Source organism: Artibeus jamaicensis, unplaced genomic scaffold (assembly GCF_021234435.1).
Source record: "Artibeus jamaicensis isolate MK-2021 breed Jamaican fruit bat unplaced genomic scaffold, CSHL_Jam_final contig_464, whole genome shotgun sequence".
NCBI classification, from domain to species: domain Eukaryota; kingdom Metazoa; phylum Chordata; class Mammalia; order Chiroptera; family Phyllostomidae; genus Artibeus; species Artibeus jamaicensis.
Window position 1 is genome coordinate 16183024 of NW_026521842.1, and position 25442 is coordinate 16208465.

A 25442-nucleotide genomic window follows, 5' to 3' on the forward strand; every position below is an offset into this window, starting at 1 on the left:
AGAGGGTGAAAGTGGTTAAATATATGGTGACATAAGGAAACTAAAGGGAGGTGAGCACACAGTGCAATCAATATAGATGTGACGGACTGTAGAATTGTGTACTTGAAAGTTATATGATGTTATTAAGCAATGTTACCCTAGTAAATTTACGAAATTAAAAGGTGAAATTGACTGAAAAAAACTTGCCGGTGTCTGGATGTCTGTTGTTAACCAGAGGCAGAACTTTGGAAAAATTATCTAAAGAGAGATGTGAATTTCTAAAGGCCCACTTTATACAGTTATTAAACCTTTCTCACAGGCTCTGAGAATTAAACTGACTACCCAGTTGGGTTTCAGCACATTTTCTGAACTTCGACCACCTTTTCACAGTGTTTGAAATTCTCTTTGAGTAATGTGCCACGTTTCTAGGGATGCCCATTTTCCATTTCCAGAACTAGGTAAGGACATTTAGAATGTTAGCAAATCCATTTGCTTTTCAATTAATGGCATGGATGAGAGGCTGCTGTGAAGTAGCCATTGGGAGGTTATTGAGAGGAAGCAAGGAGGCCTGGGTTGGGTAGGGACTGGATGACAAGGAAGTAGCTGCTCTTTCACATCTGGCCAAGGTGGGGCAAGGGTTTCATGGGAGGGAGGTGAGAAGAAGGATGGCAAAAGGTTGGGGAACAGAGGGTGGCAAAAGCTCGGGCTGGACTTCACCTATTAGCGACCTTCTTGGCAGGAAATAACTTCTTTCTCCAGACATGGTATGTGGTCCCTACCTGCAGCTCCTTTCCCATCCCATGTTGCACCAGCAGCAGGATTGGCTCTTGTGACTCCATGAATGGGGTACTTTGGTTCAGCCACAGTTCATGGATTATTTTCAGAGAGGTTCCCAGTTCTAGCCCTTTCATTGCAATTCCATGTGTGTGTGTGTGTGTGTGTGTGTGTGTGTTTCAAAACATAGTATCCTGACCTTTGTACATTCTATTTGGAAATAACTCAGGCGATTGGTTCATATTACCAGCTAAATGTTTATGAAATTCCATTTTAAGAGACATAACTGAAAAAGCACAAAAATGTCCAAAGTCTCTTATTTAAAAACATCACTACAAGCCAAGACATTGTATGATAATGTGTAAGTGCAATGTTACAACTGAATTATGGAGATAGCAGAAATAAAGCCTGGGAAGAAAGGATCAGAGAACTTTAATGGGCCTTGCATACCCTCAGTGTGGAAAATTAACACCAAATGGCTGCATTTCTATGGCTCACTCTGAAAATATGTTGAGAACAGACAGTAAGGGTCAAGTCAAGGAACATGTATATAAAGGACCTATGGACAAGAACAACGGGGAAGGGGAGGATTAAATGTGGTGGGGGTTGGGCAGGGAAAAGCAATGGGGAAAATGAGGACAACTGTAACTGAACACTAAAACAAATTTTAAAATAAAGTACTATTCTGATGTGAAAAAATATAGTGTATGAGCACAATTAGAAAATTACCCTAATTTAGCATGTTCCAGATTGACTTCTGCATTAGGAGATGTAGAAAATTTACCAAACAATAATTCTGTTAATGATTTCCATCTTGCTTCCTACTCCTTTATTTCTCAGTCTCTTATTCGGAGAGATGCATAGAGTCCACGCCCTGGACCAGTTACCCAAGATAAACTGGCATGTACTTGGATGTGGTTATGGGCAGGTTTTTTGCCTCTATTTGCGTAGGCCCAAATATACTAATAATGATATCAATCATGATAATGATAATAAACATCTGTTTGGTACCTATGACTGACTGTGTACAACTCAAAATGCTTTATATGCATCATCTCATTTACTGTTTTAATACTGAACAGTGATTATCATTCAATTTTTAGATATGGAAACTGAGATTAAGAAAGGTTAGGTAACTGCCCAAGGCCACTGAGCTAGCAAGCAGTGGAGTGGGGATGCAAACCCAGGTCTCAGAGCCCAAGTGTTCGGTGGTGTAGGTACCGATTCCAGGGCAACCCATCATTCCCCAGACAATTGGGATCATCGAACAGGTTACAGAACCTCTCTGAGCATCAGTTTCCTCCCCTGAAAAGTGTCTGTATTAGAACAACCTTACCTGTAGGGTTGCTCAGCAGAATAACTGAGATAGCCCTTAGCATAATGCCTAGCACGTAGTGAGAACTTAATTAATACCCGACTTTATTTATGTTGTTTTCAACTCCTTCAATCAACAATTTTAAGACAGACTACTGCAGACTGATATAGAGGGCAATTAAATAGAAAGCTTACAGGGTATATTTTAAACTTCTGGACCTTACCATATGATTGAAAAGGCCAGCTGTGATGTTATTAACTGCTGAGGCCCATGGATAGAAGCTGGGCTAAGCAGAATCAGCCGGTGAGTTTTTATTGAGGATCATCGTTCTGACAGGCATAAGGTGGGCAAAGGAGATGCAGTAGGTAGGGGAGAAAATAACAGTCAGCAAATACCTACCACATGCCAGTTACACAGCAAAAATTCCTTTCATTGCTTTATAATGGTGCCTAGAATAAGACAAGGTCTCTACTTTGCAGGGCTTCAGATATGGCTGGGACAACTTCACTTTAGTGTGTGAACGCACAAAATTAGAACTGTGTATATTTTTCATACCTCAAACAACATCAATATCTGTGCAGTTAAACAGATCTACAAGAAGATAAAGGTCTAGAAAAGGGTGCTATTTCTCTTTAATGTCAGAAAGTCTTGAAAGTGACTAATTTCCCCTCAAATATAAATTATGATTATGATTATTTTATAGGCTGGAATCCCTTAGCTGTCCCCTCGGGTCTTATATAGTATCTGGGCCCAAATACTCCAGTCTTTCAACAATCTGGTATGATCTATATACATTTGATATATATGCTCCTTAATTTATGATTCCGACTAGAAAATGAAATAAGCTTCAGTATGAGAATGTTTCTGCTCAATCCCTTGAAGAGAAAGGGTGTTTTCCGGGGACATTTTGCTGGGAGTTCCTAAGAGAGAAAGGTATGTAACAATAGACTTCATTCTCAGCCACCTCCTGACTAGGCAGTTCTACCTCAAACATCAAAGCTGCTGCATTAAAATTTAATTTGAATTTAAAAACCCTGACAAGGACCAACACTGGGGAAGCAGGGGTTAACACGGAGATAATGAGGCTGCTGCTGCCACTGCTGATTCTGTTGACAGTATTGTATCACCTAATGAATGTGGCGATATAAATCTTGATGAGGGGCAGGCTAGAGTCTCCAGAAAGGTAATGATAATGAGGAGGGGCCAGCACCCATGCTGCAAAAGAAGAGGAAAACCAATAAAATGCCTCAGCCCAGGAGGGGAAGGCTGAGGCTGGGTGTGGAAAGGGTCAACCATTTGGTTCGATTGATGCGGGTTGCCCCATATTCTACCAGGCATGTTCTAGGGACTACCAGGTTTGCAGGGGCTGAAGGAAGCAAAAGAAAGATGACAGGAGCATTCTGTGCTTTTAAGTCCACTTTCCACAGGTCCATCAAAGTGCAGAACCAGGACAATCACCAACAACAATTGGGGGTAATCTAATCTCTTTTTGGTGGCAGAAGAAAAGATTTTCCAAAGTTATCCATTTTGTCATCTGAAATCTCTGCTCTATTTATACTACCATGAATTGCTTTGCCTCTTTTTAGTTAATGAATTTGGAGTGATTCTTTTGTTATGTCCCTTCCCAAATATGTCCCATGGGCTACTTGGTAAGACAAAGGACTCCTCCAAAAACTTCACTGCAGAAAACAAAGACTCTCCGGGAGTCCAGTATGGAGGCAGGGTCTGATATGTCCCAAATAGCCCACCAGCACCTGAGCAGACCCTTCTGGCCTCCATCTAGTGTGTCCTGCACCAGCTCTGGGCCTGAGGACATAGGGGTAGGAACAGCCAAGAGTTCCCTGCTTTGACAGTCCAATGGTTTGGGCTTTCCCAGTTCAGGAGGATGAGAACTGGTAGAGTCCAACATACACATACTGGAGCAGGATCTGATTCTTAGGTGCAGACAGGAACCACTGTGCTAGAGCACCTGGTAAGATGGAACTGCCTCGCCCTGGGCAACGCCAGACTGGGGGACCTTCCTCCAATTCTGGAACTCAGGAAATGTGTTACAGATTGAAAAAAAATCTGACACTTGACAACATTTTGAAGGGGCCACCTATTTTTCAGTAGGAGCCTCAAATACGATTACATATGAGTCACCAGGATAACAGATCACAATACAGATTGTTGGGCCACGCCCCCAGGGAGGTTGGTTTATGAGGACTCGGGCCAGTGCAGCACAGATGGAAAAGCACCTTTGTATTTTTTTTCAGTTCTCTAGAGGTGACTATCATATACTATTGTTTGAGGAAATGTCTTAGGTAAAAGTAGGAAGTAAATAAGACAGAAAAAGTGGGAAATTATAGTTTTTTATAGCGTAGAGCAGGGTTTCTCAACCTTGGCTGTGTTGACATTTCAGATCAGCTCATTCTCTGTTGTGTGGGGTTGTCCTGTGCATTGTAGGGTGTTTAGCAGCACCCCTTGCCTCTGCCTGCTAAATCCCAGCAGTGTGTCCCAGTCACGGCAATAAAAAATGTCTCCAGACATTGCCGAATGTCCTCTACATAGGGGTATGGAGTGCAAAATTGCCCTGCAGTTGAGGACCATGGGTTTAGACAGACCTAAAGGACCTGCAGCCTGGGCATCTTAAGAGGTCTGGTTATTGAATGACAGAAAAATCATTGTGAAGTCCCTGATGGCTTATTGCAATAAGCCAGTCTTTCACTTTGTGATTATAACCCCCCCGAAAGAAATTTTATTCTAGCTTTTTTTTTTGTAGTTGTTACAAGAAGCACTATTTTAAGATGGGTGGCGCTGAAGAGCATCTTCCAATCTGCATCAGCCTTTCTCACAGATTTAGTTCACTTTGGCAGGAGCATCCTCAGCCACGCCCCCTCATTTGCATAGGAGCAAAGATGAAACCAAACGGGTACCCAGGCTTAACAAAGTCCACACCCCAACAAGTGTACCTGCCACACATGGGAACATCCTCCCCTCATTCCAATTGTGTTGACCAGAAAATGAAAAATACTCTTATTAACAAAGGGAGAGTTGAGACTAAACGAATTAGAAAGATGAAAATCCTTCAGAATATCTATTAGCAGAAGAAAGTTCCCTTTTCTTTCTTCCTCTCCCTCCTATTTCTCTCATTTCTCTTTTTCTTTCTTCCCTGTCCTCTCTTCCCTCTCCCTTTTTTCCTCATCCCTTCCATCCTATCCCTTTTTCCTCTCTCTCTCATTTTGTTCGATCGGCTTGCTGGGAACCTCACAGAAACTTCTCTCAAGAGCAGGCCTATTGAGCCTCGCTCTCAAATTGCCCCCAGAGCCCACTGGATATTCCTTCAGATGTCTAACAAGCGTTGAACACAACTGAGGTTTAGAGAGACACAGAAATCAATACTGCGGCTTCCACCAGTCACGCTGAGGGATTAGTTGTCCCAAGGAAAAGCACAGACAGTTGAATAAGAGAATCATGACTCCGAATACCCTAACAGGTTTATGAACTAGAAAGCAGCCTCTGGCCTCGATAACCTCCATTTGGCCAGGAGGAAAAAGAGACTGTGAAAACATTCACTTAGCTTTCTCCCCTTTTGTATTAATGAGGTCAAGCATTGGACCTCAGGGGGTCAGCAGTGGTTCTCAGAGGAACGACTGTTCAGGCCAGTGGGCAAGGATGACCATCTGAGCAGTGGCGCTCAGAGGCTCTGAGCATCCTCCCGGATATAGTGAAGTCACCGGTCACATCCCTCAGGGCAGAGCTTGCAAGAAGGCTAGATCAGGAAGCCAAGTACAAAAATAACAGTGCCTTGTACTACCTGCTGGGAATAGGCAGCGTTAAACAGTGGCAGGGCTTATCTTTTAAAAATCATGGATCGGGGAGATCAACAGAATATGGGGAGTCTCTAATTGGGCAGCATTCTGAAGGAGCAAAAAACAATGGATAAATTTTGATATTTTCTCCACTTTGTTAAGAATGTAACTAGAGGAGGCCCAGCTCAATAAGTTAAAAAACTTCCATGCCCCTACTTTCTGCCGTTCACATTCTAGAAGCCAACCTTGTGGATCAAAATGGATATCACAAATGCCTCATGTATACGGTACATGTGGTTCGGAGGAAAATTTGAAAACAGATGGAGTCAAAAATCTAAATGATGTCAGTTTCAATAAAGAGAGAGAGCAACTTTTCAACTGGGCCTAAGGCTTGAGTGAAGTGAAGAATTGAGGCTATTATCTGTATAATTCAAACCAAAACCTACCTTTCTGTGAATTTATAGGACAATTTAGGTCCTAGCTGAATAATTCAGAAAAAGATAATCACCTCAATTATTTAGCTGACCATCTTATCCCCTTATATATTATCTCTCTCTAACTCAAATGTGGAAAGGTGACAGCAATTAAATCTCGTAACCAAGCCCCCCACAGGGGGCCATGGATCTGGACTACAAATGTGGTACTGCCAAAATACGATTGGTACAGAATGACCCAGATAAGCAAATTCATGTAGGAGACATTCGTCCTGAATCAGTAAGTGGCGCTCTCCCGCCTGGTTGAGGTTCTGAAACCCTAGACTCAGGACAAGGCACGGAGGACATCTCCCTACTGGCCCTGTATGGACGTCACTCATGGAGAAGGCAGGACTCCTGCCCTTCTCTAGCAGCCTCCCATCAGTCTCAGCTCCAATGAACTTTCAGAAGAGCCTCATTTCTGGGTGGTGTCTGGGTGGAGGGAGTGGTCAGGAACTGGTGCACCCAAGGCTGATTAGTAGGCAGCATGGGGACAGACAATTTACATGGGGCTGATGGAGGGCATGTGAGATACCTGACCAAGTCAGCAGAGGTCAAGGGGAAAGCAGCCCCTCCCCTGGGTGACTCTGGGACAATGGGAAGGTCATAATGGCTGGCCTGCCTTGAGCTGTTTCTGTCTGGGTAGCACGTCCAGGTCCCCATGTGTCTGTGTGTTCCTGTGCATGTGGCTTTATGTGCACAGACGCAGGGTGTCTGCTGTGTCCGGGCTGGTGGGTTCAGCTTTCCTTTGTGCGAACATTAATCCTCCTGGTCCCATCCCCCATCCTTTCCCCCCTGCACATTAACCTAAAATATGAGCGCATGCTCGGGTCTTGTGCTGGCTGCTCCTGCGCCCGCAGCATCCCTGCCCCCTTCCTCTAGCCCTCTTATCTAAAGCAGCGTGTCACTGCAATTTTATGGTCAACATTACAGACTCAAGCCCTCCTTTGAACCAATCAAACTGCACTGAATATGTTAAGGGAATCCAGGCTTTCTGGAAGGAGCCTGCGTCCTGAGCCGCACCGCCTGACCTCTCTAAGAGCAGCCCCCATAAATCTGCCTCACGTGATGGGAGATGGGCTTTTCAGGATCTCTCAGGGTGCTTTGAGGTAGCACTTCTATGAACTCCTTGCCACAATAAATAATGCTACCTGCAATATGTCTTTGGAAGTGTGTCAGCAGCTGCTGTCCTGCCATGAATTTTTATTCTTATGCCGTCTGGAAGATAGATTCCAGATTCAGCATTTCCCCGCACTTAGTGTCAGATCTCTTTACCCCCTTGCCCCGGCAGGATGACAGAGACCACAAATAAAACAAAAAAAAATTTTAAAAGCAGCCTAGGCAAAATGGCCCAAGATGAGTGGGAAGGAGGCTCACTCACCTCCCTGCAGTGGAGGGTGCTACCACTGTGGCAGCAGTGCCTAAGGGGGAGGGAGGAGGGTAGGCCAGGCAACTCGGAGTGCTCCAGAGGAAGCACTTCACCCAGGGGTCTTCTACCAGGGAAAGCTGTTGGATGAGAGGAAAGCCCATTTTGAGTCAATACTCTATTATAAGGGAGAGCAATGGAAATCCATTTTCAAACATCAGTTAGGTGGTCATTATGCTGGTCAGATTCTGGGCAATTGGTCCTCAAAAAGAGGACAACAGGACGGCCCGGAGATGGCGTCCAAGATGAGCTGCTGTGGTCTGAAAGTGGAGGATGAGGAAGACAGACATGACTGTAGCTTTGGAGTAACAATCGGCTGATTCCCAAATTTCACTGACTTGCATGTCTCTGCTTATCTGGAAATGAGCGTCCACATGGCTGGGGATGTTTTACTTGCTATCGTCTCTGCAACTTGAGACCTCCTGGCTCTGCTGAAGCCAAAACTCACCACGGAGATGCCCAAGCATTTCCGCTTCTTTGAAATGTCCCAAGTCCCAGGAAGGTTCTGCATTACTAAAGTGCCAGCCATATCCGTTACGGTGGGGTGGGGTGGGGTGGAGTGGGAGAGGGCACAGGAAAAGAAGAAAGAAAATACGGCTTTGATATGTTAACATCTCACAATGGCAGATTATTCGCTTTACATGCTCCTTCCTCTTCAGAGAGGTTAAATTCAATCAGTGCCTTGGCAGGAACAACACGCGGGCCGGGCTTCCGTTCCACTGAGATCTGCCCGCTCCCGGTCTGATAACTGAACCCCAAACAAAGGCAGACTTCTAAATCAAAGTTCTGCCACCTGCCAAGTGCTTAGGAATCACCTAGGGGTCTTAAAATTCAGATTCTGGTTCAGCAAGTCTGGGGCAGGGGCTGAGCACCTGCATGTCTCACAAGCTCTCAGGTGCTGCTGATGCTGGGGGGGGGCGTCTCACGCTGGAAAACCAGGTTGTAGGTTCCACCAAGTTTCCACGTGCACACCACTACTTTCCACCTCAAAACTCTGCATGTAGGCCCCAAGTCCAGGGGAGGGTCCTCTGTTTCTTTGTTCCCATATATATTTCCCTCTGTTCTCCATATATATTTAATCAATAAACATCAAAATATGTTTTCAAAAATTGTGTCAGTGTGAATATTCACACTTACCACATTAATACTTCTAATTTCACATGATCTCATCTGGAGAAAATGACAAGAGTCAGTATGTAGGGCTATTCCTGAGAGTAAGATGTGTGCCAGTTTACGTCTGGGCACAGCACTGGTAGGCTGCCGGGCCCCACACAGAGGGAATCTGATGGTTGATGCAGGATGTTGGTTGGCCTTGAGCAGTGACTTCCTCAACAGCGTCCTTCCCTGAGCCAGTGCCACATTATCATCTCCAGCCTCTCAAAGCAGTGTGATCACTCTCTCAGCTTGTGCAATGCCCAGAGGGGGTGTGGAGTTAGGCGGGGACTAAGTGGAAACCTTTGCTGATTAAGTAGCCAATGGCCAACTGATAGGTGGGACCCTGGGTTCATCTGACATACCCCAGCTCCCCTCTAACACAGCGAGACCAGCAGGATCTCAAAATTGTCAGCCTAAATGGAGGTGGCCAAGGAGGTGACAGATGCATTTCTGGATGGGAAATTAAAGTTTCTTGTGGTTAATTCAGGCTTGGAAGTGATAAATGTGGAAGCTTCTCGTGCATTGCAACATGTTTAAATAAAGTACATAGCTGACAATACAGCAGTCCTTGTCAGTCAAGTCATCTGAGGCCAAACACGATCACTCATGTGTAAACTGGGCCTTCTGCCTGCTGAATACGTTTCAAACACAGAAGCTCTCTCCTAATTGCCTGGGTTGACCTATATTTAGAAACCTGAAATGTGCTGGTGTAGCGGAGAAGCCAGAAAAATGTTGGAGTTAATCACTAAATCAATCTGGGCTGACCCCAAGAGGACAGTGAGCACTGAAGGTTGTTGGTCAAGGAGCTTTTGGAGGCTGGACTTGAAAGAACTCTCCTGCTTCTCTGAAAATCTGCTTCTTTCTGCAAAGCAGATTCTCGGAATAGAATTTGGTTTGCTCTAGGCAGCCCTTCAAATCTCTCATGCCAGTAACCAAGTCAAGGTTAACTTTTTTTTTTTTAATGTGCTCTCTGAGCTCCCCTGATTTACCATGGCAGTGGGAACTACAGCAGGATAGACAAGAGCAATATGCTCATTACTGCTTTCCTGATCCTTACAGGTCTCAGAGAAATTAGATCCTCCTGCTCTTCCCTTCCCACCTTGGCCATCTTTCCTCTTCTTATAGCATTGTTTTGGCTTCTTAGTATTCTAGGTTGTTAAAATTCATAGTTTAAATTGTCCTTAAACATTTTTACCCATAACATGAAGATGAAAATTCCTTAAATGTTTGGAGTTTGAGAAATTGGGGGCAATGACAAGAAGTCCTAGGCATTACTTTCAATTACAATGAAATGTGGGTTGACATTTGGAAACAGGCACTAGGTACCTACTAGTTAGTTATTACCTTTGCTGGAACACTGAATGGAAAGTTGGGGAAGGTCCTTGACTCTGTAGAGCCAGCACTCACCCACAGATTTGCCGGCTCCCATGATTTCTCCAAACCTATGCTGGATGGTGGCTTGGCTGTGAATGCTGAAGGATATAAACAGCTAAAGGGGCAGGGGTCATACCCAGAACTATTACAGATAGTTACTGATCATTTGATTCCCACAGAAAATACTTGTCAGAGAGATGAGTAATGAAAAATCTGGTACTTTTTTTGAGATTTAGGTGTATATGCCTAGCTAGTTAATTTCAAGGTTAAATTAAGATACCCAAATGACACAAATGTATATTTTTAATACTTGCATTGAAGTTTATAGAGCTAAGCTAAAAGGTGTGAAAGTAAGTAATATTGGAACAGAACATATACATTTTTCATGAGCTATTTATTGAATATATTTAGACTAATTTTTGAGAAGATATCCAAGTATAAGACATCTTGCCTTCAGAAAACCTCTACTGTTGATTGTTGGGATGGAACCAAGCTACTGAAACAATGAAAAATACATAGATATGTAAGTTAAGTGCCAAAGGACAAGATATGATATGATACAGATCACATCATAAAGATAAGAGTTTAGAGAAAAGGAGAATATCAGTGTGAGGCTTTGAACTCAAGAAAAGCTTCCTGCGGGTAGGATTTGAGTAGAGAACAGGAAGGGTGTTCCAGGGAAGTGAACGAAGCAGCATCTTCAAAGCTGTAAATTCTGGTGTGTGCTCATAGGGCAGCAGAGCAGATTGGTCCCACACCAGACGAGCAGCCTGTCAAGGGGCTGTGGGAGATCAGGTTTGATGATCTGGAAAGGGACAGGTTAGAGTACTGTTCATACCTGATTAGCAGGAAGTGAAGAAGCGGAAAGTTATTTTTAAGCAGAGTAGTATTCTAGTGTGAATATATTTTGGAAAACCAGGGAAGGTGCTCCAGACCCTCAAGCATGTGGTCCCAGCAACCTGGGAGATAACACACCCTAAGAGAAGAAGGAGTTAGACTCCTCGAACCTGATCCAGTAGGAAAACAGTACTGAATATGGAAACAAGATGACTGTGAGTATAGCTACCGTCTTCTGGCCTTGTCCCCAGTGGGCCTGAGACCTATAAGGATCAGGAAAGCAGTAATCAATAAAATAGACAAAACTGACCAAGAGCGTTTTTTGTTAAAATTGTGTATAATTTTTTGGGAGCATAAATGGTGTGCTTTGGGGCTTCTTCTGAAAGAGATAATGGTTATGGTGGTGGAATTATACTGTGGCAAGAAGGAAAATTTTATTATGAACATTTTTAGCACATGACGGTAATAAATAGCAAAGTAGTTTTTACTTGGGGTTATTATTGCTTTTAAATGCTCTTCTGCCAAGACCTTCCCCTGCTCTCTGCAGCTGAGACAGACTGCCCCCCGCCCTACACTGTGGGAGAGACAGAAACCAGTAGTTTTCTACGGGGACAATCTTACCCCTCTGCACAGGGGAAATTTAGCAATATCTGCAGACATTTTTGGTTATTAGAGCTCAGGGGTTGGGAACATGCTACTGACATATGATAGGTCAGGGCCTGGGATGCTGTTAAACATCCTGCAATGCAGAGGATAGCCCCCATGAAAAAGAATTATTCAGACCAAAATGTCAATAGCATTGAGGTCAAGAAACCTTGATATAGACAATGATGCCCACTGCAACTTTATTCATATTAGCAAAATCTTAGAAATAATTTTCATTTCAACAATAAGTAGAGGAATGTTTAAATAAATTATGGAATATCTGTATGTCTGTAGGATGTCCTATGCAATCAAGCTTTCAAATATAATTTAATGATGTAGGAAACTGCTCACAGTATAATATTAAATGGAAAAAATCCCAAACTGTACACAATGCAATCCCAATCTTATATCAACAAATGCATACACAATATAAACAAACAAGGCAAGAAACAGGAATAGGAAGAAGTCACCAAAATGCCAACAATGGTCATCTCTAAATGGTGAGAAACAAATACCATTCTCTGATTTTAACCTTTCTGCAGTTTCTAAACATCCTAAAGTAAACACAAATTAACTTTCTAATAAAATAGAATAATTGTTCTGTCAAACTATCTCAGTAGTTTTAAACACAGCCTGGACTTAACAAGATGAGAAGTTCCTGGACTGTGAGGCATTTACATAGAAGTTCCAAGCTTCAGCTGTCAAGGGCAGGAGGAGCATAATCTTGCTTTGGGCCACTCAATGTATAAAGGATGTGCGTCAACTGAAGGTCAAAATAACACAGAAGAGGCCAGCTGGGCTTGCTGAAAGAGTCACTGCAAACCCAGGATACCTTCATAAAATGCAACTAGACTGCAATGAAGTGGGTAGCAAGTCCTCCAGGCGCAAGTCTGCACATCTGGAGTGCTGAACGCAGTCCGTGTGACTGTTTCAGGGTGACCACTGAAAACCTGGAGGAGGTCCAGAGGAGGGAAGTCAATGTAGTGAGGGGTTTGAGGATTGTGTTATGTGACAAAAGGGTGAAAGATCTAGGGATGTTTAGTCTGATGACAAAAATGCTTAGGAGAGAAGTGAGTGCTATCTTTAAATATTTGGTGGGCTGTCATATGGAAAAGGGACAAATGTGTTCTGCATGGGCCCAGACCACGATCTAGCACTAATCACTGATATTAGCTGATAGCTTATCTTTTTTCACATAATTTCCAAACAAGAACAGAAAACTCTTCTAAATATAAGAGTTATCCAAAAATGGGGCAGCTAACTTGGGATGTCATATGGTCCCCATCACAGACTTCATGACAGCATGTCAGGGGTGTGGACAGAGAACTGACGAAAAGCTGAGAAAATGAGAGAGCAGTGTTGCTACTAATGCATTCCTGGTGTGTGGCGCTTGAAGTATGAACTATAGTGCACAGCAGACAACATTCACTGAGTGCTTTCCGTGGGCCAAGGGCCAGGGATGGTGCCAAGAGCTTCATATGCTCTAAGTTGTTCCTTACAGCCGCTTTGTGAGGAAGGTACTGTTATAGATCAACCCATTTTCCAGATGAGGAGATGCAGACTGGGGGAAGTTGAGGGCCTTGCTAAAGCCAACAGCTAGTAAGTATATCAGATTCTGAAGTAATGCTAATGGTAGTAATACTCATCATCATAATAACTGTAGCAACAAACACTTATAAACTGCTGATTATACATGAAACATAGTTCAAAATGCTATACCTCACTTTGGAAGTGAGCCTTGGGGAGATTGAGGATCTTGTCTGAGACCAGAAATGCGTCAGGTTTTGTAGCAATGCTAATCATGGTACTATTCATCATTGTCATCATAACAGTGGCAGCGAACACTTTTGGAGTGCTTACTATGGGTCAAACACGCTTCTCACTGCTACACTTACATCAGCTCACTCACTACAGCAGCCCTATGAGGCACCTCCTGCTTTTATTCTTATTTATCCTCATTTTACAAGTGAGGAAATGCAGGCTTGGGAAGGTCGTCACACAGCTGGATTTTGAAACCTGGTATATCAGACTCTACAATGCAATCAGTGACAGTGGTACTAATAATGCTCATTGTCATTGTTGTCATCACTGTCATAGTAGTCACACACCCATATCACACATACTATGTGAGTGTGGGTTAACTTTATGTGTACACTTAGAGGGTGATTTTGCATGAGAATTAACATTTAAATCAGTATACTTTGAGTAAAGCAGATGACTCTCCATAATGTAGGCAGATCTCACCCAATCAGTTGAATAGAACAAAAAGACTAGCCTCCCCAGGCAAGAGGGGATTCTCCAGCAGACTGCCTTTGGACTTTAGCTGCACCATCAGCTCTTCCAGGTACCCACCTGCTGGCCTTTGGATTGGAACTACACTCTCGGCTCTCCTGGGTCTCCTGGGTCTCCAGCCTACTGGCCCATCCTTGAGATTCTGGACTCATTAGCTTCCGTAATCATGTGATCTAATTCCTTATATATAATAAATATATACACGCCCTATTGGTTCTGTTTCTCTGGAGAACCCCAACTAATGCAAGTAGGTACAATTATTATCCCCACTTAAAACATGAGAAAACTGAGACTTAGAGACATCAAATGACTTCTTCGAAGCCACACGACTGACAAATGGCCAAGCCAGGAAAGAAACTCTGAGCTATATAGTCTAGCTATATCATCTGAGCTCCTGCATGAAACCTCTGGAGCTCCTTGCTCTCTTGACTGCTGCATATTTTACCGACTAGGCAACGTGAACTTAGAAGACTCACAGAGGTAAGCCCTTAAAGCAGGAAAAGTTGCTGGCTGGACAGAAAGAATGACAGTCTGGGCTCCCCCTCTACCTAATGGCTGTTTCACTCCTTCCAAATAGGCCTTATCACCGTAGGACATTTCTCAATATTTGACAGAGCAAAGTCAAGAACACCCAAGTTTTGTTTCTCCTGTTATCCTTCAATTCAATTGGAAAAGAATCTACTGAACACATCTCATTTTTCAATAAGTTAGAGGAAATAATATTTCCACCCTTACCCTCCACACTCATCAGATGTTTTGTGTTTTGAATATGGGATATTTAAAATAGTTCAGCCACATGAAATTTCTTCTCAGTTTCTCCTATCTGGTGAAAAAGCAAAAGCATAAGTACTGTTAGTTTTTCAAAGGTTTTTAAGTCTTCCCTGGCCTCAGCAATTCCCGTGATAAGGTTTCTACCTTTTGGTCTACTAAATCCTTCCCTGAGGGGGAAGAAACCGTCTTGATCGTCTCAGTTTAAGTTTTGCTGTTGCCAGATTTCTCTCAATATCAGTATCTCTTTGGACCTTCCAAAGTATACTCTCTTTTGGTGGCTCATCTTTCACATAATTTTCAAACAAAAAGACAATACAGACAAAGCAGCATAAAAACATGCCATGGGACCAGGTACTTAAAAAAAGGCATCGAAACAAACCCAAACAGAAGTACAATGGTTTTATTATTATATGAGCCTTCAGCTGCAAAGAAGAAAGAAAAAAGCAAGGCTAGCAAAAGAGGGAAGGAAAGCGAAATGAGTAACATGCAAAGTGCTGCAGGAAATGGCCTTTGTACGCGTCAACATAAGCTCAAAGAGCATTTTCCTAGGCGGGTGGCAATGCCCACTCCCTCCCTGTGGGCAGTTATGTGTAAGAGAAGCTTTTAAATCCATTTACAGCCCGCTGGGAGTTGCAAGGAGGAAGGTGTTGCCACTAAAGTAGAAGATACTAAGCCTGAAAGTCAAAGATATGCAAGACACAAGCTCATCACTGTCCACAGTCCCTGCCCAGACGGTCCCTGCCAGGCCCAGCCTCAGGGAGGGCCATGAACAGCCAGACCACAGCAGCCAGGCCACTGTGAGAGGTTCTTAGAGGACAGTTTCTTCTTTTCTTAGATGTCTCATCACAAAGAAGGTGGATGCCAAGGGGTATACAAATTCACCCTAGTCTAACCAAAACCATCAGTGTTCTGAGACAGCAAGTTTCTCACTCCAACGGAAATTTCCCAATGTTCTGGGAAATTTTCCATTTCCCATCACAGTAGAACCCTGGGCGTTGGTGAACATCACTGAGGAAGGTCAAACAGAGTGTAGAGAAAATGCGGGGTCTTAAGCAATAAAATCCAAAGGCAACGGGATAATGGGTTTCTATATAGGCACAGGTTCCCTCTTTCTCACAGTCCCAGACCCTCCTTTCCTACCTTTCTATATCCATCTCCATTCCCCAAGCCCATTGCCTTTTACCTTCCATCTACCTTGAAGGCCATTGATGGCACTGGGTCATCTCTGCTGCCCCCAACCCACAATGACCGGCTCTTTATCTGACCTCACATGGCTTATGTAATCTCCACTATTTGACCTAATACTCAGTAGATGCTATTTGGAGTTCTTTTACATAGGGTCTTTTCTACCAAATAATACTCTGTGTACCTTGAAGAAAAGAACCTCGTTATATGCTGATTGGAGACTCCCCACCTCTCAGAAGATCTGATATTTTGGCAACCTCAATAAATCCTTGCTGATAAACTGCATAAACTTTCACATCCATGTCTGTACTTTCAAATGGTGCTACCCATCAGCCTCCACATTCATGCTGCCTTCCTACCCAGGAAATACAAACACTCAAGGCATAATCTTGCATAAAAATTGTGATCTCAGTGAGAATGGAATCTGTCTTTGCTGAAGAATCTTTGTTTTGGGGGCTAAAAGAAGAGAAAATCTTGCAAGGATTTCCTGGGAGATTTTGGTATTGGGCTCTCAGCCCTTCGGTCAGAAGAGCGCAGACATTTTGTTCAATCTGTGAGAATCTCTGACATACAAAGAGGAACCTTGAGACTAGCCAGGCCTCCTTTTAATAAACACAGGAGTTGTGAGATGAACAGGTCCAGGGGGATGGGAAGAGGTGATACTGAATTTCGTTTCTCAGCTCTCTGCTAGGGAGTGAAGTGTGTTCTTCAGGAGGAGGGGCCCTGGCAACAACACCAGCCACAACATCAATGGGGGTCTGACTGTTTAACTCCTGCTGAGGTTCAGTAAGATCCCAAGGTGAGATTTCAGGTTTCAGGGTTGCTTTTCCCTCAAACAGAAGCTGGGGGGTATTGTTCTGGCTTCAGCATTAATCTTGTTTTCTTTCCACTTGCACCTTCCCGTGCTACCTGGCAGAGTCACAGCTGCTGCCCAGCCCCCTTCCCCTTCCAAGTTTATTTATTGTGGCTATTTTACCAGCTATTGGCTCAACACACTCCACTCAAATATTCATCATTTAGCTCTCTGGGTAAATCGTATTTAATCAGCACAGGAGAGAAAATAGCATAATTATAGATGCCGGATGCCATTACACTCAGAAGAAATTAAACCCTGTCTCAAGTCGACCAGCGGTTGCTGTGATCGCATCACCACTGGGGTTATGGAGAGGTTAGTGGCCTCTTGGAGCAGTGCTACCTTGTAAGATGCCCGACCCTGATGAGCCGTAAGGAGACACACCCGTGCGCACGCACATTCGAGGCATCAAAAACTCATCAAACGGCAGCCAGTAAATTAATCTTTTATTGTTCTGAGAACGTGATGAATGCGAGCATAATAAAGCAAGGTCCATGCAGGGAGATGTAGAGACAGTAAATAAATGTGCCCCAAGAGTTTTAGCCCTAAAAGATGACAGAGGGAATTCCCACTCCCAGTCTCCTTCGGGGTCCTGTCGGCCAATAGCCAGAGTGGTACTGACAGTTAAAGGAAAAGTGGAAGGAAGCCTTCTCAGTGAAGCAGAAGCACCCGTTTGCGGCATGTGAGTTCTTATTGGAAATCCTCTCATCTATGGAAGGCATAAAAAAACAGCCAACAAGAACCAAATTAGCTCTACCATAAGTAGACTTTACTTTTCTTACATGCAAAAGTTTCCATGTCAGAATTGCTAATGAGGTGTTTTGTTTGGACAAATGAATAAGGGGGAGGTTTTTTTTTTTTTTTCAAAACCAAACTATCATATAGCATCAGAGCTCTACCTGCTTTCTCCCTGCTGAAACAGCCTCCTGGGAAAGGCTAGGCCCTTGGGGTCAGCTTCCTCCCAGCCTTTCATGCCCAGCCTCTTCCCACACCAATCTAGGGCCACCTGTGTTTGTCCAAATTAGAGAATGAGTCACCTTCAATCTCATGACATGACCTTCTCCGCCCTGGACCTAAACCCTGGGTCAGCAGCCCATCCACCACGGAGCACTGTTTGTAAAAATTCAACAATGTCCAGAGATGCAATTAGGCTTTACTTACTACTGTTGGGTGACTGTTTTTGCTCTTTTTTCCTCCCTTATTCTTTTTTCTTTTGGCTAATAATGCTTCTGAGGTTTGGATAAGTAACTAAGAGGAAGGATATCTCCTTCTAGTCCATCCTGCTGCCGACAATTAAGAAACCTCAAAGTAATTTTTGAAAATGCCAGTGTCTCATTTAGCAAAAGGATAAATAATAAATGAAGCATAATCACTGTCCTGTGCTGGTGGTAGAGCTTCGCGGTGTCATTAGTAAACTAACGGTATAATATCTTTGTGTCACAGTTTAATTATATCTTGTAATTAGTTTCAGCAATGGATTGCATAGAGTCAGGCCCCCTGAGCTAAACAAAAGGTAATAGAACTTTCAGCGCCCCTGCATAAATCAATTATGAAAGTGTCCTGTGTTATTTGGAGCTTGTTTGCTATAATTTTATGCACAAAGCTGAACTGGTCCTTCTTGCCCGTGGAGGGCAGTTCACCCCACCCAAGACTCGCCTGCAGCTGAGCCTTCGCTGGGGCCCACACACAGCCTGGCCTGCCAGTGCATTTGTCCCCACACGCTCAGCAGCTACTGCCATGGAAGCTGCGAGGACTGGAAGGGAGGGGTGTTTCAGGGGGTGGGGGAGGGGACGCACGAGGACCTGAGCAGGTAATAGACGCACCATGTACAAGCGAGCAGGGGATAAAATGGGAAAAGATGTGAGGCCCTGGAAGAATGATTCTTTATGCTTCCCTGAACAGAGATGAGGTTAGGAGCATCAAAGGCCAAGCAACGCTGATGAATATGGGCAGGCAGACACGAAACGCGTCCCTTCATCATTTTTCCTTTCAACATCCCTGCTCTCCCCATGCAGTTGGAATTGGAACCAGCACAGGTTACTTGGCAATAGGGAACGAGGAAGGAGAATCCACATCTTTAATTGGGTCTAATTCGGGTCCTACAGAGCTCGGAAACTGTAAAGGGCTGCCGAGCATAGTTGAGGGTTTAGCTGTGGTCACCAGGCCCACTCGGGAGAGTCACAGAGTCCCTGCTGGGGGAAGGTAAGAAGAAACTCGGGGGCGGGGTATTGGTTAAGTCCAAATGCCCCCAATACGTGTGATCGTCCCTTTTTTGATCAAACTGCAAGGCATGGCAGAGAGTGGGGGTGGGGTCCCCATTCAAAGTCCTCATCAAGTCTGCTTTGAAAGTAAGTCTAGTGCCACACTGGCCTTTCTGTTTATACAACAATTTACAGGTTTAAACGAAACCCTGCTTGAAAAAGCAGACTGAATCTTCCTATTGTGAGCACTTCAGCAAATTTAACAAAAGAAAGAGCCCCGGCGAGGAAGAGAGAGAGAGGGGAAAAAAAAGGTCCAGTCCTTAGACTGGTGTGCAGCAATCGGGCTGGTTGCTATGGTGATGTGATGGCTTGTTCACATGGCAACATACCTTAGGTCCACTATTAAAATGATGAGAGTGAACTCAGTTGCATTAAGGAGAGCACGCTGTATGCTAAAGCAAGTCTTTATCTCCAGAGAGAGCTGGACAGAGACTAGCAACCAGTACAAATGAGGGAGAAAAGGAAGAGGAAGAAAAGGTTGGAGGTCTAGAAGAGAGAAAAACTGCAGGGATACAGTAACTATGAAAAGAGAGATTCTCAGCTCTGTCTAAATCCAGACTCAGAAGATGGACAATGAGTTTTGTTTGGTATGGAATTCATCATTCAACTTGACCCCTCAGGCGAATGACCCCTTATTTAAAAAACACATTCCAAATGAACCTGCTGTACCTTGGTTCCAGAAAAACATCAACAGTGAACTATATCAAAATCATGAGCTGCTGCGATGACAAATAGTCCAGCTACTGCCACTTTGATAAAATGCTCAAATAAAGACGAAGGTGGCAAATTATGCAGCATTTATTTATTGAATATAAAAGTCCGTTGACAGCCACAGATCCACATCCTATCACATCCAAGTTAGTGAAAACATTGCCTTTGGAAATCTGGTTTCATGTTTTCTTTAACGGAGTCACAATTTTTCCCCCCCGCTGATGTTGAGAGAGTAGCAATAATTCTGTGGATATTATTCCGACAGCCCTTCCTACCGACCCATGCTTGATTTCTCTCTGTTGTTTAGCAAGCACTGCTCGGGCATATATACAAGACAGCCAGGAGTTACGGGGCTATATAATCCCACTGTGGGCTCCGAGTGAGATCGTAAACCACGTGTGGGATGCCTGAGCCCCGAATTCCCATGCCCTTCACTTATCCTGCCCCCATTCCCATATTCTGTGGCTTGCCATGCTTTATTTAAAAATCTCATTGCCATAAAGCAAAGGCCTCAGAAACCCTAAAGTCCTCAGCTTTGGATACAATACACAGCAGAAGATGAGCTTGGCATTGCCAAATTTTTTATGTCAACAGTCCTACAGTTAGAGTATTCAGTTCGACATGTCAGCCAGTGACTGGGTACCTAAATTATGCCAATGCTTTGTATGCCCGGGTGGCAGAAGAGAGGACATGTGCCCTAGGAGTGGCTGCCCAGACAGGGAAGAGGTGACATGGAACCCTGAAGCCAGCAGACGGGGCTGAGTCCCAGAACAGTGAGCAAAGCCACACGGTTCTCATAAATTTCCTCTTCTCCATGCCAAACTCCATGTTTGTCCCGAGTCTTAGGCCAAAGAACATTGCTGGCTAATATTTCCTAGGATTCTAGAACATGCTTTGGCTTCTTAAACAAACCCAATGTGAGGAGTCAGAATGGCCAGTCTCAATCCTAGACTTTGCAGGAGAAACTTGCTTCATTACCGACTAGCTGGATGACCTCCCTAAGCCTCAGTTTTCGGATCTGAAAAGTGGGGACATAACAATACCTGACCTCCTAGGATTGTTGGGCAAAATGAATGAGGTAATAGTTGCAAAAGGATATGCTTAATCTAGGGAATTTACATTTTTATTAACTATTGTTATTTCCTGTTGACCTAGCCAGTCTGTGGCAAGCAGTGTTCTTTCTATTGCTATTTTAGCAACAAAGCATAATTTCCAGATGATTGGCTCTTAAATATTAGTCCAATAACTGTTATTTTTTTTTACCTGTTTTGGAAGATTGCAGTGCAGAACACAGCTTGGACATATTTGTTCCAGAACCTTCTTCCCTGGATGCTTCCTGAGAGCCAGGCCTAGCAGGCACTTTAGCTTGCCCTCCTCTGCTAGCCATCTTTCCTTTTGTTTTGTATTCTGACTACTGACAAAATCTCAGCTTCATCCCTCTCCCCCAAATGGTGGGTGAGCTTCTCCTCCCAAGCAAGGTAAACTGTACTCAGAAAAAGAGGAAGAGATAGGGAAACCGTCTGGTGTCTATCAACTTTCCATGACAGCTGCACTTATGTCCTCTCCCGAGAACCAAAATGACGACAAAGTGTATGAAATTGTTAAACACATAAAAATCCCAGAGGTAGAAGCTGGGAATAAAACACACGAATTCTCAACCCAAAGGCATCAAAGCCCAACCCTCACAGCTCATTTGCTTCCCTCTGCTCAGCGCAGGCAGGCCTGACTGTTTGGTAAGCCGCCGCACGGGCGGTGCACACACATGGCTCGGAGGGAGGGAGGGAGGCTGGTGACCTGCTGGTGGACCAGCCTGGTCTGCATAATGAAGACAAGGAGCCCGGCACAGATAGAATCAGTCAGTAGGCGCTGAAAAGAGAGACTGGTTTTTGCAGTTTATGATACACTTTTCACACATTTAATGGCAAGGCAGCTAGGTTTAAGGAAACTTTCTCGTTTCAATGTGCCATAACAGAATAATAAGGTTATGCAGCGTGTCTTGATGTAGGGCCCCGCCAGGTAGAATGCTGTGATACTGAAATCTGAATGGGAAATTTGGAAAGGGCTGTCCCTTTGCCATTGCAGGGCATGCCCAGAGAAGTGGTGTGGCTTCCTGTCATGTAGAAGAGCTTCTTTTGGTTTCCAATCTTCTCCAACAGCCCGGATTTGGGAAGTATTTTTTAGGAAGAACTTCAACATAAAAATACTGAACTCCTAATGTTTTCTGGGAGCTCTGCTGGGTGCTCCAGCTATGCAGCACCCAGCTATATCCCAGTAGCACCAGGAACTGGTTTTGTGGAAGACAATTTTTGCACAGATGGGGGCATGGGGGATGGATTTGGGATGATTCAAGTACATTACATTGAAGTTCACCTGCTGCTGTGCAGCCTGGTTCCTAACAGATCAGGGACCAGTACTGGTCCGTGGCCTGGAGGTTGGGGGCCCCTTACAGATCATTCTAAGGCCTCTCTCCATACTCAGTGATTGTCTGCTGAATACCTATAAATGCTTTCAGACTCCTTAGTGCACAGGTGGCAAACACATTTGGTCCTCCACCTCGTTTTATCTGGCCTGGCAAACTGTTTCTACCCAGCGGCAACACTGAGCTCCTTGCCCCAGTTAAGGAATAGTTACATTTAGACAGTCCTAAAGTTACATTCAGTCCTCTGAAAGCAACCGTGAGACTGATGTGGCCCCTGGTGAAAAGGAGTTTGACACCCTGCCTCAGTGTATTTCAAAGTACTAAGAAATATGAAAAAGTTTCTACTTCCAAGGAGTTAATAATTTAGTTGGAAAATAAGACATACATTTGTAATAAATAAAAAGCTACTTAAAAGAGTAAGGCTAGAAATGGCCTGGGTCAGGGGTTGGTAAATTACAACCTATAGGCTCAAACTGGATTTTCATCTGTGAATAAAGTTTTATTGGAACACAGCAACGCCCTTTCATTGACATCTTGTCTATGGACGCTTTCTCCCTATAATGTAGTAAGAGAATTTGTATGGCCTGCCTGAAATGTTTACCATCTGCTCCTTTACCAAAAGAGTTTGCCAACCTCTGCTCTGGATATTCCAGGTTCAGGAGAGTGATCCTGGTGGCTGAGAGTAACTATGAAAGGATTAATGGGAAGGATGGCCCTTCACAGGGCCTGGTGGGACCCGGAGAGCCCAAGAGGAGTGGAAAGGCATATATGGTGAGGGGAACATCAAGGGCCAAGATACAGAAGGAAAAATATCATCATTATTCTTTGAGGAACAGTAGAACCATCTGGCTAGAGTGGCCAGTTTCATTCAAGAGCAATTGGCAAGAAGGATGGTCAGAGAGGCGGGAGGCAAGTCAAAGGAATGTAGGATTCCCAAAGCCAAGGAGAAAGTGGAGTTTTTTGTTTTTACTTTTCAAAAAATTATTATTAATTTATGTTTAATTTTTATTATATATTTTTCCATTACCATTTAGTCCACTTATACCCTCACTCCAGCAATCATCACACTGTTGTCCATGTCCAGAGTCCATTTTCCTTTTTGCTCAAACCCTCCAGCCCCTCCTCTCCCCTCTACCCCACAGCTGTCAGCCTGCTCTCCATCTGTGAGTCTGTCCCCATTTTCCTTGTTAGTTTGGTTCGTTCATTAGACTCCACACATGAGTGAAGTCATGTGATATTTGTCGTTCTTTGACTGGCTTATTTCACTCAGCATAATGTTCTCTGGGTCCAACCATATTGTTGCAAAGGGTAAACTTTTCTTTTCTTCTTCTTTTTTATGTCTGAGTAGTATTCCATTGTGTACATGTCTCATGTTGTTTTATCCACTCAGTGGGTTTGTAAGAAGTAGAGAGCAGTAGAAGTAAAGAGGACCCAGGCTACCATTCATCAGAATAAGTGTATGAGAAAGATAGAGGAAAATATGGAGTTGGACCACTGTAGTGAGTGTGGACCACTTGGTCGGGAAGTTTGGCCAAAAAATGATGGAGGACAGTTTGGTAATGAGTAAATGACAAAAGTGAGAGCAGAATTTGCCAGGATTGGGGAGATCGTACATGTCTTTAAGGTAAAAGAGGAAGTAATTGATCGAGGGACTGAGGAACTAGGGAGCTAGGAAATAAGTAGGAGTGGAGAAGGATGGACAAGCTGGGCTTATGGTCTCCCTTGTGCCATTACAGACCTCAGCAGAGAGCACAGATGGGCTGGCCTGGGGTCAAGAGGATGAGACAAGTGAATACAGGATCTGCCCAGGAGTTACAAAATCTCCTTGAAGTGCCACAACATCCCTCTGTGGGAAGTCGTGTCCATGTGCCTTGATGACTTCACTTGGCAGGGATCTATGGCTTGGGGCTAAGAATATGGTAGAGGTGATTCAGGTTGATGTTGAACCAGGAGGAAGTCCAATGAATGGGAACATCTATAACCTGAGTGAGAAGGGACTGGAGTGGCTGACCAGAGCATTTGGATTGGGCAGGGAGCCAAGTTTAGCCGGACTGGACCTCATAGAGCTAGTGGACAGGAGGCAATTAACACTCATGACAGCAACTGAGTCAGCAGGATTCTGAAATTGACTGAGGGATCAGGGCTGGATTCTTTTCCTCCCACCGAAAGTATCGATGTTATTCTTGGAAGTCAAGAGGCTTGGAGCCCAGTTTTTAATCATGGATAAAGTGACAGTGGTCTGTTTTCTGCTGCAGGCTTGTTGGACTGATCTTTGAGCGTGGTGGGCATTACTAACATTTACCAATATCTATTCCTCCCTACACTTGAAGGGCTGTGCTTCCCACCTGCCTTGAAGTAAGGCATGACCATATTATATGATTTGGCCAGTGAAATGAGAACGGATGCGACTCATGCCACTTCTTAGCTATGTCATTTCATTTCTAATGTGAGACACTAGAGCACTCTCACCCTGCTGTGGCCACCATGGAGGAGGCTTGTGCTGAAGCATGGTGGGAGTGTGGATTTCTAAGAGTGGAGGACAACAGCCCTGCATCATTACCTGGACTCTCGGTAGGTCCATTGAGGGAGATGTACAGGCCAAACTGTGCGGTCAGAATTCCTGTATTGAAGCTCTAATTCCCTCTGCCTCAGAGTGTCACTGTATTTGGAGACAGGGCCTTAGAAGAGGTATCAATTTAAAGTAAGACTGTTACAGTGAGCCCTAATCCAACATGGCTGGTCTCCTCATAGGAAAAGGAGATTTGGACACACACAGAGACCCTAGGGAGATGCGCGCGCAGAGGAAAGACCATGTGAGCAGTTAGCCGTCTGCAAGCCAGGGAGTGAGGTCTCAGGAGAAACCAAACTTGTGGACATCTTGGCCTTTGACATTTAGCCTCCAGAACTGTGAGAAAACACATTTCTGTTGCTTAAATCACACAGCCTGAGCTATTTTATTATATGGAAATCAGATTCAAATAATACAGAGAACAAACTTTTATTCCATTAAACCACTGAGATATTGGGGTTGCTTATCACCACTGCACAACCTCACTCACCCTGACTAATATAATGGGATACTTTAGGTTGGGTGGCTGAAACAGGCTCTCTGAGATGACAGTTAATTTGGGAACTAAATGGCAAGCAGGGGGTAGCTGTGGGAGAGTCTGGAAGAAGAACA